This window comes from Aythya ferina (genome assembly GCF_964211825.1).
Source record: "Aythya ferina genome assembly, chromosome: 5".
NCBI lineage: Eukaryota > Metazoa > Chordata > Aves > Anseriformes > Anatidae > Aythya > Aythya ferina.
This window is the reverse complement of record NC_140301.1, coordinates 49909996-49925828: the sequence shown is the minus strand read 5'-3', so window position 1 is coordinate 49925828 and position 15833 is coordinate 49909996. Positions and strand designations below refer to the sequence as shown.

The following is a 15833-nucleotide window of genomic DNA, read 5'->3' as shown; positions in this document are numbered from 1 at the left end:
GCACTTCTTCTCTGCCGCTCCTTCTCAGTCACTCTCATCCCCTGTGCTGTGGGGTCCCACCCACGGGATACAGTCCTTGATGAACTGATCCAGCGTGGGCTTTCCACAGGCAGCAGCTCTTCCAGAACTGCTCCAGATATGGGTCTGTACCACGGGGTCCATCCCTCAGGAGAAAAATGCTCCAACCTGGCTCCCCCACGGGCAGCAGCTCCTGCCAGGTCACCTGCTCCTGTGTGGTCTCCTCTCCACAGGCTACAGATCTGGCCAGGAATCTGCTCCAGCATGGGTCTTCCACAGGTGGCAGCCTCCGTCGATGCAGGTCCACCTGCTCCACCGTGGTCTCTTTCACGGGCTGCAGCGTAGAACCGTGCTCCACCATGGTACTCCATGGGCTGCAGGGGGACATCCTGCTTCACCATGGTCCTCACCACAGGCCACAGGGGACTTCTGCTCTGGTGCCTGGAGCACCTCTCCCCCTCCTTCTTCACTGACCTTGGTGCCCGCCAAGATGTTCCTCACTCTTCTCACTCTCCCAGCTGCTGTGTGGTGCAGTGTTATTTTCCCTGTCTTAAATATGCTCTCACAGAGGCGCAAAACAGCATCGTTTATTGGCTCGCCTCTGGTCAGCAGTGGGGCCCTTGGCAAACATGGGGCAGCTTCTAGATCCTTCTCACAGAAACCACCCCTATGGCCCCCTGCTACCAAAACCTTGCCACGTAAACCCAGTTGAAACAGGTGAAACCGAAGGAAGGAAGGAAGGAAGGAAGGAAGGAAGAAAGGAAGAAAGGAAGGAAGGAAGGAAGGAAGGAAGGAAGGAAGGAAGGAAGGAAGGAAGGAAGGAAGGAAGGAAGGAAGGAAGGAAGGAAGGAAGGAAGGAAGGAAGGAAGGAAGGAAGGAAGGAAGAGAGAACAACAATATCAAAAAAACATACTGCTGAATTAATTTGTATAGCCTGCTTCCTGAGGTCATCTTCTGGGGAAGCACAGGTGATGGGTGTCAGACCACAAGAATTACTTGGCAATAACAGGATGCAACATCTGGCTACCAGCTTTCCTGGAGCCACTGAGTTCTTATCTCTCACGTGACTTGTTCACATTAGTGACTCAAACACAATTGTTAGGACTTTAATAAGGTTTTGTGGTCCAGCAAATCCAAAGTTATGATGCCTGATTTAAATAGTTGTTTTTTGGCTGTAGCTTCTCTCTTCAGCTTTTGTCTTCCATGATTCAGATGTTGCTGCATGCTTGTTCTCCACCAGGTATCTCCCCTGGGAACTTCTCCTTTGTTTCCTTTAAATGTTATTTACAGCTTCCTCTGGATGCCAAAGAGCCAGAAAATCTGCAGACATTCTTACTAAAACCAAAAACAAACAAACAAACAAAAAAGCCACCTCTTCTTTTAGCTCTTCCAAACTGTTTACCTTCAAAAGCTGGATATAATTCGCCACCCAATCTTGTTGATTGAATATACAGACGTGACTGACAACAGTCCTCCCCTCTGAATGTTCTAGGTGTTCATCAAGTTGTTGAACTCCAGTACCTCCTGAGAAGGAACAGTGTGATTCCACAAACACAATCCGAAAATCACATTAGGTTCTCTAATGGTGGTGCTGTTTAACTGAAATGTAGAACACTTTGATAGTGCTGATGAACTGTCTTCATTTGTTGTTTTGACCTCTTTACTATGTCATCTCAGCACTAAGAAGTGATAGGCCACAAAATGCTTCACAAACACAGCCTGAACTTAGCAACAATACTTCCACCAACAGTTTCCCAGTCTAAACTCTGCTTTCCAGCTGAGGAGGGACAGGAATTTAAGCTGAGTTGAGAGGACCTTGGGCTTCTAGCCATTGCTGGAGGGTATTAGCTTTTGGCAAGGCTGGGTCAGAAATGTTAAATGCTTCTGTTGTTGCGGCTTGGTCTGGGAAAGTCCTGACAGGTCATATGGATGGGAGGAAACAGGAATGTGCACATATGTCGTGAGAGATAATAGGGCCTTTCATGTGGGCAAGCACAGACCTTTTCCCAGACCCACAGGCAAAAAAATTGTACAAGTCAACCTATTCACAGAGACCTAAAGATTTACTAAACACAAAATATTGTCTCTATAATTATCCTGTTGTCTCTAGACTTTAAAGAAAGAAATACAGTGATGTCTGAAAAATGCTCTACTGAAAATAAATAGACTGTTTTCTGGCTTAGTCAGTTTTACTTGTCTAATTCATTTTCACTCTCAGAAAAATAAAATCAATTGTTCCAACAGTGCTTGAAGAAGCAAGCCTCTGCTGCTGGAGCCAAGCCAGGGATTTCAGCTCCACACAGGGCTGCCAAACTACTAGGCTCTTTATCCAGAGCTTCTCATACAGATACACATTTATTGCTCACATGCTTTGGCAGTGGTTAGCATGTTAGGTTAGCAGTTAACTGCACTATTTGGGACAGGTTAAAAGATAAGAATGAAGAAAAATAGGTAACTTATAGAAAATAATGTAAGTCCACTTCCTGCCCTATGGAGTTGAACCAACTATTTGAGGATGGAAAAATTATTTCAGCTGAGAGGATACTGCCCAGTAATATTTTTGGAACCTCCTAACAACAGCAACCAACAAGAACAACCACCCAAAATCTTCAAAAACAGTCCAGTGACTTCTCAACTAAACAGTAAAGTTCTTTGTTGAAGAGTTAGATGGGTTTGGGGAAGGTGCTTAAAGAGTTGGAAGAGGGCAGGAGTGTTGAACAGATTCACTGAGGAATTTCAGTGCTATGGTGAAACTATGTGAATATAGCAATAACAAGACAATTTAGCAGAAAAAGTGAGAAGTTTACAGGTGTTTGGAAAGAGGGGTGGGGGTGTAAAGTCCCCCTGAAGAGGAAAAGCAACCTTTGCCCACAATTCAACATTCTGATGCTCCTCATGCTTAAGGCAGACTGACACAAGGGAGAGAAAAAAAAAAAAAAAAAAAAAAAAAAGGAGAGCAGGCACACAGAGCAGACTGCTGATCTGCTGTGCCCTTGTGTTCCCAGGGGGATTACACACCTCCCCTCACCCTCCACCAGCACAGTACCTGCAGGTATTTAGCCAAAAGCTAGGATATGGATTTTGGTCCTTGATGACTTCTCTAGTCAGCTGAAACAGCAGACATTGCTATATATCCTTATTGTACAACTGGACTCTTTTAACTCAACAGTGTTTTGCCTCCGTTTTGCATGGATTTTGACAGGCAGGTCTCCCTGTGCCTTTACTAAGCACCACACTCTGCTACTTTGGGTGTCAAGGCCCTGTCAGAGAAAATGGGCATTACTGAAGTGCTCAGAGGCAGCACTGCTCTCGTCAGAGTCACAGGGAGCCTGACCTGGCACTGCCCACAGTCAGCCCTAAATGGGGAGGGACGTTATCTGAGCACTGATTCTGTTTGCTGTTAGTCTGACCTGCCATCCAGTAAAAATGAAAGTTGTGAGCAACGGTAGGGAATGTTGTGGGCTGCACACTGACAGATTTGAAAAGTGTATAACACAATTCAAAGTTGTACTGAACATTCTTGGTTTCCCTGAATTGCAACTATTGAGTTAATAGCCACATACAGATGCCTAAGTAGAAAGGCCCAGAGAGGTTAACAAGTTTTGCCCTTCACTAAGACAAAATTGCTTTTTAAAAATGTACTACAACAGCTTGTTACTTCAGAGCCTTTTCCTGTTCTTGATCTTTTGAAGTCCCTATTTTCTGTAGGGTTTCTGTACCTCCCAGTTTACTACGGTATCACCTTTTCAACTGCCCTGCAAGGAAGGGAATGGATTTTTTATTGGAGGACCTCAAGTCCAAGTCAGTTAAAAGGACTTACATGAGACTATGAAGGAGGCCAATGCACACATCTTCCTTGCTCAGAGAGCTGGGGAGCATCCCAGCAGCTTCTTGGCAGAGGATGGTGAGCTGAGCACAAGCACTGATGGGTGCTGCTCACCCCACTCTGCCTGTTCTGCAGAGCCAGGGGACACTGGTGACAACCTAGGGAGCTGCCATTGCATGGTACAGGGCATATTTCAGCCCCAATCAGATTGTGAGATGGCCAAAGCTGCCACTGCTTTAGCAGCTCAGCAGGGAGGTGACCTGAAAGCCTCCCTTCATGGCATGGCCACTGCCCTTCCATTTCATCAGCATCTCAGGCCCACACACGTTCCCACCCATGGCTGTTAGACAAACATTAAACCATCCAGCGTTGCTGAAGATGGGAGGTCCCCAGGGTCAGAGCTTTGCTTCAGATCAAGGGACAACACCAAGCTGTGTGACTGTGGGAGCAGCTCATGCCAAGGCCACTTGCAGCACTGTGTGTCCCATCCCAGCCAGACATGCCTGGCCTCTGAGCCACCTCAGCATGCCTGAACTCCTCCAGGACTGGTCTAGAAGAGGATTTGGAAGAAGAACACCTTTTCCCTAATGACTGTAAGTACAGAAAAATGATAATAATAACCACAGGGGAAGAAGGGGAAGGTGCTGAGGAAAGACTTGAATTAAGGTCAGGGTTGGGTTTTCTTTGAATGAGAAAATTTAAGATACACTCTCTCATGGGAAAAGTACCAGAGGAGAATGAAAGACTGAGGGGAATTTATGAGACTGGGGGTCAGGAGCAAGGCAAGGTGACAGGAGTACTTGTAGTTTGAAGAAGACTAGAGAGACATCTTCGACTGTTGGATGAAAAGAATGAAGTAGCAGCAGAAATGAATGTAAATGAGGAGAGAGGATAGGTGGAAAGTGTTTTCCAGTGCTTTTTTGACTGTTGATGCCTGGAATGAAGAAGGGAGATTTCTAGGTCAGTGCAAAACAGTCCTTAAAATTTCTGTAATTCATTCTTCCAGTATTAGAGCTATACTCTTTACTCCTGAATTACAACACTTAAAAATATTTGTTTTACTTGCATGGTATTTTTAGTTTGTAACATAATCTCCATTTTTTTATCAGTTAAGATGCTCAGACCAGTTGAAGAAAGACCAAGAGATTTCTACTGAAGTGCTGCAGGGAGTTAGTGCCATCCTGAAGAGGTCATAAATCCCTAGAGAACAGTTATTCTACTTGTCTAACTTCATTTTCACTCTAGACAATGTTTTATATGTACTGGTTGTTGCGGGTTAGCCCCACAGGCAGATGAATGGATGAATGCCATATGGCCTCTTGCTCATCCTCCCCAGAAGAGATGGGGGAGAGGATCAGAGAAGTAAAAGTGAGAGAAGTTGTGGTTTGAGATAAAGACAGTTTGGTAGGTAAAGCAAAAGCTGTGCACACAAGCAAAGCAAACCAAGGAATTCCTTTGCTACTTCCCATCAGCAGGCAGGTGCTCAGCCACCCCCAGGAAAGCAGGGCTCATCACATGTAGTGGTTTCTTGGGAAGACAAACACCATCACTCCGAACGTCCACCCCTTCCTCCTTCTTTACTCCAGCTTTTATTGCAGAGCATGATATCACACAGCATGGGATATCCCTGTGGTCAGCCTGGGTAACCTGTCATGGCCCTGTCCCCTCCCAGCTTCTGGTTCACCCCCAGCCTCCTTGCTGGCAGGGCAGTGTGAGAAGCTGACAAGTCCTTGGCTCTATGCTAACACTGGTCTGCAACAACTAAAAACACCGGTGTGTTATCATCACTGTTTTCACCAAAAATGCAAAACAGAGTTGTGTGAGCAGCTACAAAGTAAATTAACTCTGTCCCAAGAAAAAACATGGTTATTAAGAGCTGTGCTTTACAGTGCACATTTGATAGGAATCTTCAGATGTATGCTCTAAAAATAATGAAAAGTCAGAGAACTAGAGATAAAACAGTACAGAGAAGCCAGACTGCATATCATGTGCCATTGCAGATGAGACAAACTTGTCAACCACTACATAAGAAACCAAATGCTTCATTTTATGTTACTGAATCTAATTACATTGTTTTATGTTATCGATTCAATTTTTTCAAGTGTTTGCCCACCCCACTTCCAGCCCTTCTTTTCAGCTGGCATCAATGGATCATCCAAATTGCTCCTGGACATCCTCTGCCCAGGTGCAGCACCCTTTCCACACTCTTCATCTTCTGTCACAATAATTCACCTGAACCACCCAGAATTGCTCCAAAGGTTTTTGGCTTTGATTAAGTCAGAAGATTTTCAGTGACTCAGAGGTTATTTCTAGCAACACCCAGAGCTCCTTGGTGGCTGACAAGTCAAGCAGTGAATTTTCCATGAGTCCCTGGGAAAACTGCTGACTTAGCCAATAATACCTACAGAGTCAAGTGAGCTTTCTTGCCAGCTATATTTCTTCAAAGAAGTGGCAGTACAGGCAATGTGCGGCAGGAGGCTTGTAGCAAAGAGGCACCATCAGGTTTTCAGTTCTTTGAAACTGTAATTATTGGTAACTCTTTTGATGCTTTCCAACAAACTGCCTAGTCCTCATTTCTTAAATCTCTGAGCCTTTAGGCAAGTACATCACTTTTACACCAAAATTTTGCATTCATACATGCCACTTTGAAGTCAATTGGAGCTATAGATTCCTATCGACTGTACTGCAGGCGGGATTGATTTTAGCATTTAATTATTGCACTGAGAAAGGAAACAGAAATCTACAACTTCTGTCTAATTTCAGAATAAAGTCATTTTTTTCTTCAAACTGCTGCAGGTTGTGCACTGTATGCACAGTGCCTTCACACTCCTCTCCATTGAATGCTCTTTCAAGAACAAGGCACCTCAAACTGAGCATCAACTATTTTGTTCTGTGAGCGGCAGTCTGAAAACATTGAAATTCACTTTAGGACCTCTAAGAAAAAAAAAATAATCAGTAAGTGAAGTGCTGTGACTGTTCAGGAAATGGTCAACCTGACCCTGGTGGAGCAGATTACTTGGAAGGAATAGATCCCTCCCTAGAATAGATGGCATATGACCAAGCTTGAGATGCTGGGTCTCCTAATGTCCCTGCTCCCTCCCTCTACAGTCCTGCCAAGGAGGCCCACATATGCACACAGATGGGAACAGGAGAAAGAGCATCAGGATTTGTTACCCCCATGGGATCAGTTTTAAACAATTGAATATCCCACCTTGGGGGCAGCCTGGTGAAAATATGTTTGGTAGTGCATAAGGGTTGCAGGTGGAGATTGGGTTGTGTGAAAATCTTTTCATAAGTTTTAAATTAGTTGGATGACATCAACAATTCTAAACTTTAAAAAAAAAAAAAAAAAAAAAAAAAAAAAAAGTATTTTAAGGAAAAACTTTCAAAGTCCATCACTTTCCCATCTAGGTTGTTATCTCTTGCATCCCCCATGCTGTTACAGAAGGGAAGTAAATTAGATATAAGTTAAACATGATCCAGCTCTGGCTCAGCCACTGAACCATACGTTGTAAAGGTTCAGGGGAAGAATTCTCAGTGCACCAAGGAAACAGAGGGTTTATTCATTTCTGTGTGTTTAAAAATGAAACAGTTTGATCCGGAACTGATCTGAAACACATGCAAGGGCCTCAGTGTAACAACAGGAACAGTTTATAAAAACAACTTAGAAAACTTTAGCTTTTGTAAAGCTGCAGATTTAAAGAAAATCAGTTTTCATTCATTTCATGTTTGCCTTTCACCGGGAATGTAGCTAGCTAATAAAACTTTCAGTGCATCAGTAATTATGGATACTGTTTGATAAATCCAGCCATCTGGTTACAAGGTAGATATGGCATTGCAGAAATAAAATTTCTGTGGTCAAAAAATATTAAATAATCATTTAACAAAGAGTCAATGGTTAAAGACACCTTGTTTCCTTGGTTTAACTTCATTTTCACTGTTTCTTAAAAGCCTCTTGAACAAAGAATTTCATTATAAAATGACCCAGGATCATGTTTGTTTTTTTCCTGATGGCAAAATACCAGTTAAAGCCCAAATGAGGGACAATCTGAGCAGAAATTATAGTGAGCCTCATGAGCACTCAGTGGTTGCCTGCCTGGGTGGTGAAATCCCATGGACACAGTAAAGCTCTGTTGTTTATTTTACAGAAGGGAAAATGAAACAGGCATAGAAGGGCCTTTGGAATGAATGTTATATAAACATGAATAAAAAAAATCATTGGAGTACAAATCTTTATCAGTTGTTATGCTTACATACACTTGAGGCCAGAAGAGGCCAGAAACCTATGCCATGACAAAATGAGTGCAGTCTGGTCTCTCACTTTTTGTACAATATTAAGAGGACAATGCACTTCTCACTCTCTTTGGGAAAAATAAAAAATTGCAAGGACATTTTTAAACAAATTTTCTGAGCCTTTTTGCCTCTAACTATCTACTCTGCAGGGGAGAAGTGCTTCATCCCTAGTTTTGCTTGGAGCCAGATGGCATGTATGAGACGGAGTTTTTCCTTCCTGTGATATTTCTCTCCATGGGCAGAGAGGTCAAGGTTTTCAATTCCCTCTCAGGCAATAATATCAGCATCTTATGTAGCTGGTGGAAAAAAAGCAGGGAAAATTGCTCTTCTGGCATTTTCCCCAGAGCAGTCATGTCGAAGGAGTCATCATACCCCAACCATAAGACCATTTTCCCCTCCTCATTCTGGATCAGAATTTGCTAACTCCTACACCACAATGGAAAACAATAAATCCCTCTAATTACCTCCTTCAACACTACAAGTAATACTCATTATAATGTGTTTCTGTTGTTTTGGGGTTCTCTGTACAAAGGAGACTATTGAGAAGTAATTAGAGAGATTATCTCAAATAGGTTTGCAGATCAGTGTATAGGGAGTGTAAAATAAAGTATTTGCCTGGCAAAACAAATGGAGATGATCATCAAGAGTGAATCAGAAATGGGAGTTGACCTTTTGTTGCTGAATGGGAGATGATAAAAGAGGTGGGAAGAGTTTCTGAAGGGCTTTGAAATAGAAGGGAAGCAAATTACCATTGCAATGATAATGAAGAAAAGCCAGTGAAATCTTTACAGGGTTAAATCCATGTGTCTGAGAGAGGCAAATCTGTATCCATGAAGTCCAGAGAAAAGGAATGTGTGCTCCCTGTGCATATATTCATTTTTGCAAGAGTTGTTGGCATCACATGAGTCAGCTCAGGGCTGCAGCTGGGTTAACACAGACACACAGCAGGCAGCAACCCAGTGAGCACATTGACACGATCATCAGACTTGTGAATTGCAAAGGCTGCAGTAGACATGAATGTAAGCATGATTTTTATCAAATTTTAATGCAGTTGCATTCACAGTTATTTGTGCATGTGGGCATTCAGATTTCCCAGGCATTTACTGGCCTCACTGTTATTAACTCTATTTTTCTCTAACTGAGAGTCTCTGATACAAGGTTCTTTACAATGACCTATGTTCACCTGTATGTACCACTGTGGCCTGGTGGTATCCTTAGCAATAGCTAGGGTACTAGTCTTTTTCATTTGGCAACCACTGTACCACTTAAAGGCTTCCTACTTTGCCTTAATTGAGGGTCATCTTGTCATAGCACCATGTTGCTAACTATGGTCTAACGGCTTATTAATACTAAAGCTGTAAACAGAGAAAAGTTGTTCAAACACTCAAATAGGAAAGAAAGTAAAATAGGCATGATTTGATATTTGTGATCAGGTTAGTGTCTGTCCTTATGTTTATTCAAAGAAACATATAAAATATAGTTGGTTTCTACTTAGACTATAATTATGATTTTGATTCCTCTTAAAATTTCTCTGGATTTTGAAACGTAATTTCATGGAAGGTGAGTTTTTTGACATTCTTTGACTGAAATTTCTCTCTCTCGAAGCAGATACAGGAAAAAGAACAAAAGCGATCCTTAGCTTCAAAGAAAGAGGTAGATATTCCAAGTATGAGATGCAATTTAGAAAAAGAAAAAAATAAGAAAAAAATTGCATGTCACATGCAATTCAGCTAACAATATAACTTGTGAGCATTTCCAGGCATTATAAAGGAACCAGCTTTCCTCAGTGTGTCTGATCTTGGAGCCATACTGCTGTTGGCTTTCCTCTGAAGACTGAATCAAAAAAAGCAGGGGAAGGAGGGTATTTGCTACTGCTTAAGAGCCCCTGTCCAAGAGAATACTTGTGAAAATACAAAAACCATTCATTCCTGGCATGAACCTTGGGAGATGGCAAGAAACAGTGGAGCCATTGAGACCCAAGAACATTTGGTAAGTGCTGGTTTTGCTATGTTGGCATTCATCAGGTATTACTTTGTGTCCAGCAATGTTGTCACTGCTTGCTCTACAGCTACTGTAATAACTATTTGCTCTGTTTAATGTATAACATTATGCTTACTGTTTAAGCCTGTTCAAACTCTATAAGAACAGTGCAAAAAATCAGTAAAGGTCAGATGAACATGGCAAGGTCCTTCTGAAAGCATTGCAGATACTGTTTTATTTTAGTAGCTAGGGAAATTACATTAGCTATCTGCTTCATAGATTTACTCATTCAATAGATTAATTCATTCATGTACAGCTGATGAAGCTCACTATGGCAATGGCAATCTATCATGTATAAAGAACCTCTTATTTTGCCAACTAACGAGAAAGATGAGGTTTGCACTGTTGTGAAAGTGACATTTTGAATTACACTTCTAAAGAAATACCAGTGGAGCAAACATGAATCACTGAGCATAGATTATAGAAACTTGTAGGATTTTGGGGAAGGATTAGTCCTCATTTGTAGATAGGTGCAGTATCTACTATTTACAGAGATGACTGCACCCTATACATCAGCAGAGGCTGTCAGAGCAGAGGTCCCCATGGGCAGGAATGAAGCTGAGGGGTCTCATAGCAGGAAACCTTCAGAGAGACTCAAAAAATAAAATAAAATAAAATAAAAATCTACAGCTTCATATGAATGGCCAATAGGCAGCCAGGACTACCTCTTGTGTTGGTGGGGTCGGAGAGGAGGGATGGAAGGATTGGTGCCCGTGTGGAGCATGTACCTTTTCTGTGCAGGTGACTGACGTGAAAGAGAATTAAGATGGAAAAATGAAACATTCAGGGGAAAGATGTTTTGCCATCTCTGAGAACATATCTCCTTTTCCAGTATAACCATCTGACACTGAAGGGGAAACTCAGAAAGGGGAGGAGACAGTCTCACTCCTGGGACATCTTCCTAAGGTCTCTGCTACAGCTAAAGACTCCTGCCACAATCCAGATTTCACCTACTGCCTTTCTGGGTAGACATACAGATCAGGTACACAGTGTCACTCTTCGTACTTCCACTTTTTAATTTTTTATTCTGTTCAGCCAAATTAATCCTCCTTGTGATCATGCCTCTCAGCTCCCTTTCTCATTTCTAGCCCAAAAGTGTCCATCCTGAAGGCTGCTACCCTTCAGGATTAAAAGGTAAGCTGATTAGCAATATCTGCACTTTTCTGGAATAATTTTCCATTTATCAGTGAGAGAAGTCTATCAATTTCTTTCTTCATATGTCATCAGAACTTGGGATCACTAACTAAGAGGAACTGAAGGTATATGGCATATTTGACTGTCTGTATACGCATGATATGTACTGGACACTGCCACAAAAAAAGTCTCAAATGATGATGTGACTGTGCATGTGAACATTTGTGTTAGCTACTCAGTTACTTCCTTTTTTATTATTAATTTATCTATAAGTAGCTTTTCACCTTGTGTGACTCCACATAGCACTTCTATTGCAGTAATAATTATCTGGATTTAGACTGAGTGCTTCAATCTGAGATGATATTTTTTTCCTAATGCAGCTCTTATGCCTGGGACCAGTGCAATGGTGTGCTGGCTGATCAGACCATACATGCAAGATACAGGTAGCTGATCTGCGAATATTAGGGAACAGAGAGAACATAAATAACAGAGAGAGCATGCACTGGCATCATGATGTACCGGAACAAACACATGGAAATTTCCACTGGAGTTCAGGGCAAAAAGGTTGACTTTGCAGTATCCTTAATTCCTCTAAGCAGTACTAGGATATCACACTTGGTAATTGGTCTTTACGTCTTGAGCTTCTGACTGGTGGTAGAGCTGGAAAGAGCAAACAGCACCTACAGGGGAAAGCCTGTTATGAGGGTTTGTAAAGAGTCGCAGCCCTTAACCCCAGCCAGTGCAACGTGGCCACCCTGGGATGGCTGGAAGAGACAACAAGAATTATGAGTTCCTCAGGAAAACAAGCTTTTTGCATGGACAGAACCAGGAATGAAGAAAAATCAGATCCTCTCAAGAAGATATTATAGTCGAGAAGGACTTCTGGAGGAAATCCTGAGGCTTGGAGACCTAAAAGGTAGAGAGAGATTTGGAGGGAACAGTTCATTTCCTTCTTCCAAATGCCTGCTATTAATCATTTGACATAACAGTCACTCAAGAAGCAATGAAGGATGTTCCTACCCAGTGAAAATGAGCTACCACACTGAACAACTCACTAAAAGCAGCTTCTTTCAATTCTGAAACTCTTGTAGCCCACAAACCTTGATTTGAGAAGCAAGGAAAAACATGCCATGTTCAACCTTCTCTGCACTGGCTAATGATAAAATCAGATTTGCCCATTTCCTCTCAGTGGAAAAGATCCACCAGCCAATGCTGATCACCTCCCATGTTTTATGTATAGGACGTATACATACATACATATATGTATGTATGTATGTATGTGTTATGTTTCAGGTCTAAGGACAAGATGCACCACTGAAAAAAGCTATAAGTAATGTACTTTAGACACCACAACTTCCACACTGCACTTCATCATCTCATGGGCAAGCTATTGTTTCTTGTTGGTTTTCTTCCATTTCTGTATTACTTACTGGAAATCCCCCCTTCTTCCTGTACTGGTTTTGCAAATGTGAATTTAACTTAACTGTATTGAGAAAACAGAGCAAATAACTGTACATTTCACCCTGTTAGATCATCTTCTTCTGCTTAAGTTATCCGAGTCCAAAAGACACAGAGTCTCCTTTGATTGACTGAAGCGGCTAATTTCCACCCCAGACCTGGGACCAGCTGCTGTCTCACAGCCATCAATGTTGTTGTCCTCAAACACACCTGAAAAAGTAGGAAAATAAATAAATAAATAAATAAAACAAAACACAGAAATCAAACATATTTCCCAAGAGCAATGCTATTAGCAATATTTCATAGAAATTGATTACCAGAATTTTCCATGTATCATTTCTGTCATCCATTCTTTGTGCTTTCATATGATTTTCAATCACTACAAGCAGGACTCAGCCACTGCTGCAATGCCTGCACGTGAGGTAGAGCCTTTCCCTCCAGATGCAGGTTGGCACCTGTTCCCAATCCTCCACACCCTTCCCTAATCCTCATGGGTCTCATCCCCAGATCTGCCCCCGAGTGAATCAAACAGCATTCCAGATCAGTGTTAACTACCAGCTTCAAATTTGTCTTTCAAATAAAAAGCATTGTCAGAAAACCATTTTTCATTTTCTCAGTAAAAGAACCAAAAGGTTCTCCAAGTGATCTGCATGTTTATCTGACCCCAGCTGAAAAGCTGTGCATTACTTACTGGGAGAATTGTGCTATGAGAGTCTGACAAAATTTAGAAGCTTTTATAGTACTTTTCTAGTTCAAAAACTGACAAAATTAAATGCTTTACTTTTTCATCTAAAAACTACTCTGGAATAAATTATTCGTAGATTCAGCACGGGCTTTGGGAGTTGCTTTGAGCAACCTGAAACAATAAGTTTGGAAGAAGGAGAATTTCACCCTATCCAAGGCTCCTCACTCTTCACTGTGCAGCTGACCTCCAAGTAGACGGTCCCTTGGCTTTTGTGGAAAAGCAACACAGACAATATCTATGTTGTTTGCTGATTCTCAGGAATGATTATCTGTCACTGATCTCGTTAATATTTATGATAAAGCCAGGGTGTACAACATTGTTTGCTGTCCTGTAAAATTAGCAAACAAGCTGTAATCAATGAAAGCTAAAAGAGAAGCTAAATCAATGATGAATTTACACAACTGACTGTTAGGTACTAGAAAACACAGAAGTTAATGTGACATTGACAAATGGGTCTCAAGTGCCCCTGTGCAGATATTCTGATTTACTATCTTTACATTTACCTGGGGAGGAACCTTGAAAAAAGGCTGGATATTGCTTTTGTCAGGTATATAACTCTCTTAGACTGGTGGTTTTTTTTTGCAGCTTGCATTCATACTACTTACAGTTAAAACTTCGTGTCATGTTGGAAAGACAAAAGCCATGGGCTGCACAGGTAGCTGATACTTTGGCAGAAGAATACACACAACAGCAGAACTGGACTTGTTCATCATGATGTGTGACCATCACAAAGATACAGACCAGATCAATGAAATACATGCATCAATCAAACAATATTTTCTGAAACATTTTCTTCTCCCCTTCAGTATTTTCTCTGCTTTTGCAGTATTAGCGTCAGTGAGAGATCTACCATGCTGAGCTTAGAACCAAAACGCTTTGCCTTCAATTTGCCAGAGAGCAGAGGAAAAGGAGATGGGCAAAAGCTTGTGTTGTCTCATTAAGATGCTAAAGTATTCAGAAAATGCCCTCACAAAATTAAATAAATAAAATGTCATGTTCACAGAGAAGTGGTTGCAGCTGCTACAGACATGATAGATGTTAAAGAAGCAGAAGCTTTCTCTAATGACCTTTGTCACTTTACAACAATCAAGAAGCAGATCAGTAACTGAAAAGCAGAAAATTCAGGAGAAAATCTCTAATGGAGCTAAAGGTTTTGATTCCGCAGACATCGTAATAATTCTTCTCAACAACATTTTTCTGAATCTGAGGAAGCACAAAGCAAGAACAACAGGTGCAGACCTGCTAGGCCTTCCTCATCCATGTCTCCCAGCTCTCCCAGGCTCACTCCCAGCACCTCTAGGGTGCCAGGGAGGTCCTGGGGACACCTTAAGATGCTCCCTCCTGCCCAGCAGCATGTGCTGTGAGCAAGGCTCCACCCTGAAGGAAGGTACCTTCTTCCTGGAGCTTGTGGCCTCTCCTGACCTAGCACTTGGAGCCTTAAGAGTAGAGCCGGAAAAATGCTGAGAGCCTCCCAAACCAGGAAGGTGTGCCTTACCCTCCAGAGATATCAGTCTGAGGCTTTTCAGAGAGAAGGAACATGCAGTTTTCAGCAGCAACACAGTGAATATTGATGAGTGTTTGTGAACAAATGAGTGTAAACACTCTTTCTCTGAGAAGTGTGGGTCTTCTGAAGCACGTGTTTGTCAGAGACATTGTGCAGTAACTAGATATCTTTGCCAATTTTATTTTATCATTTGCACCAAAGTCTTAAGGGTACTTCTAAATAAATACAATTCAAAGACATTAAAGTGTGAATTCAATGGGTATATGAGTCTGAGCTCTACTGATGTTAGAAATACCATAAATCTACCTAGAACTTTTGGAAATTTTCTCCTCCCAAAAGTGGCAAATTTCTAATGCTACTTAAAGTCTTAACATTTGCTTAAAGATGGTTGAAGCAGGAAAATTTTTCCTGAGGAATGGCATCTGGAATTCTAATGGCTGAATGGCTGTTCACCTATATAAAAGCAATTCAGTGCAAACATAAAAAAAAAAAAAAAAAAAAAAAAAAAAAAAAAAACAAACAAAACAAAAAAACAAACAAAACTTGTAAAGACAGAATTATGTTATTTTTAAAATGTTGAAAAATTCATTTAGAAGGTGTTGAAGAGTACATGGACATTCCACTGTCATATTCACACAACAAGACCCAGCAGGGGGGTTTCACTGGGACTTCCCAAAAGCATTCATAATGCACCATCACCATGGAGATTTTAGGGCTTTATTGCATAGAATCATCATAATTATAACTGTTTTGTTATATACTACATATTTAGCTGTATCTATTATTTAACATCTGCTACAAAAAAAAAAAAAAAA

General features: G+C 41.5%; 1 protein-coding gene across 1 annotated transcript in view; it reads left to right on the top strand.

Annotated features, from left to right (window-relative positions):
- Positions 1 to 4318: 4318 nt before the first annotated feature.
- LOC311437411 (alpha-1-antiproteinase 2-like) overlaps positions 4319 to 15833 on the top strand; it is a 31429-nt gene continuing 19914 nt past the window's right edge. Inside the window, exons 1-4 of the mRNA XM_084520667.1 lie at positions 4319 to 4437; positions 9897 to 10126; positions 11010 to 11159; positions 11266 to 11311. The gene's annotated coding sequence lies outside the window, so the exon portion shown is untranslated. The remainder of the gene's footprint in view (positions 4438 to 9896; positions 10127 to 11009; positions 11160 to 11265; positions 11312 to 15833) is intronic.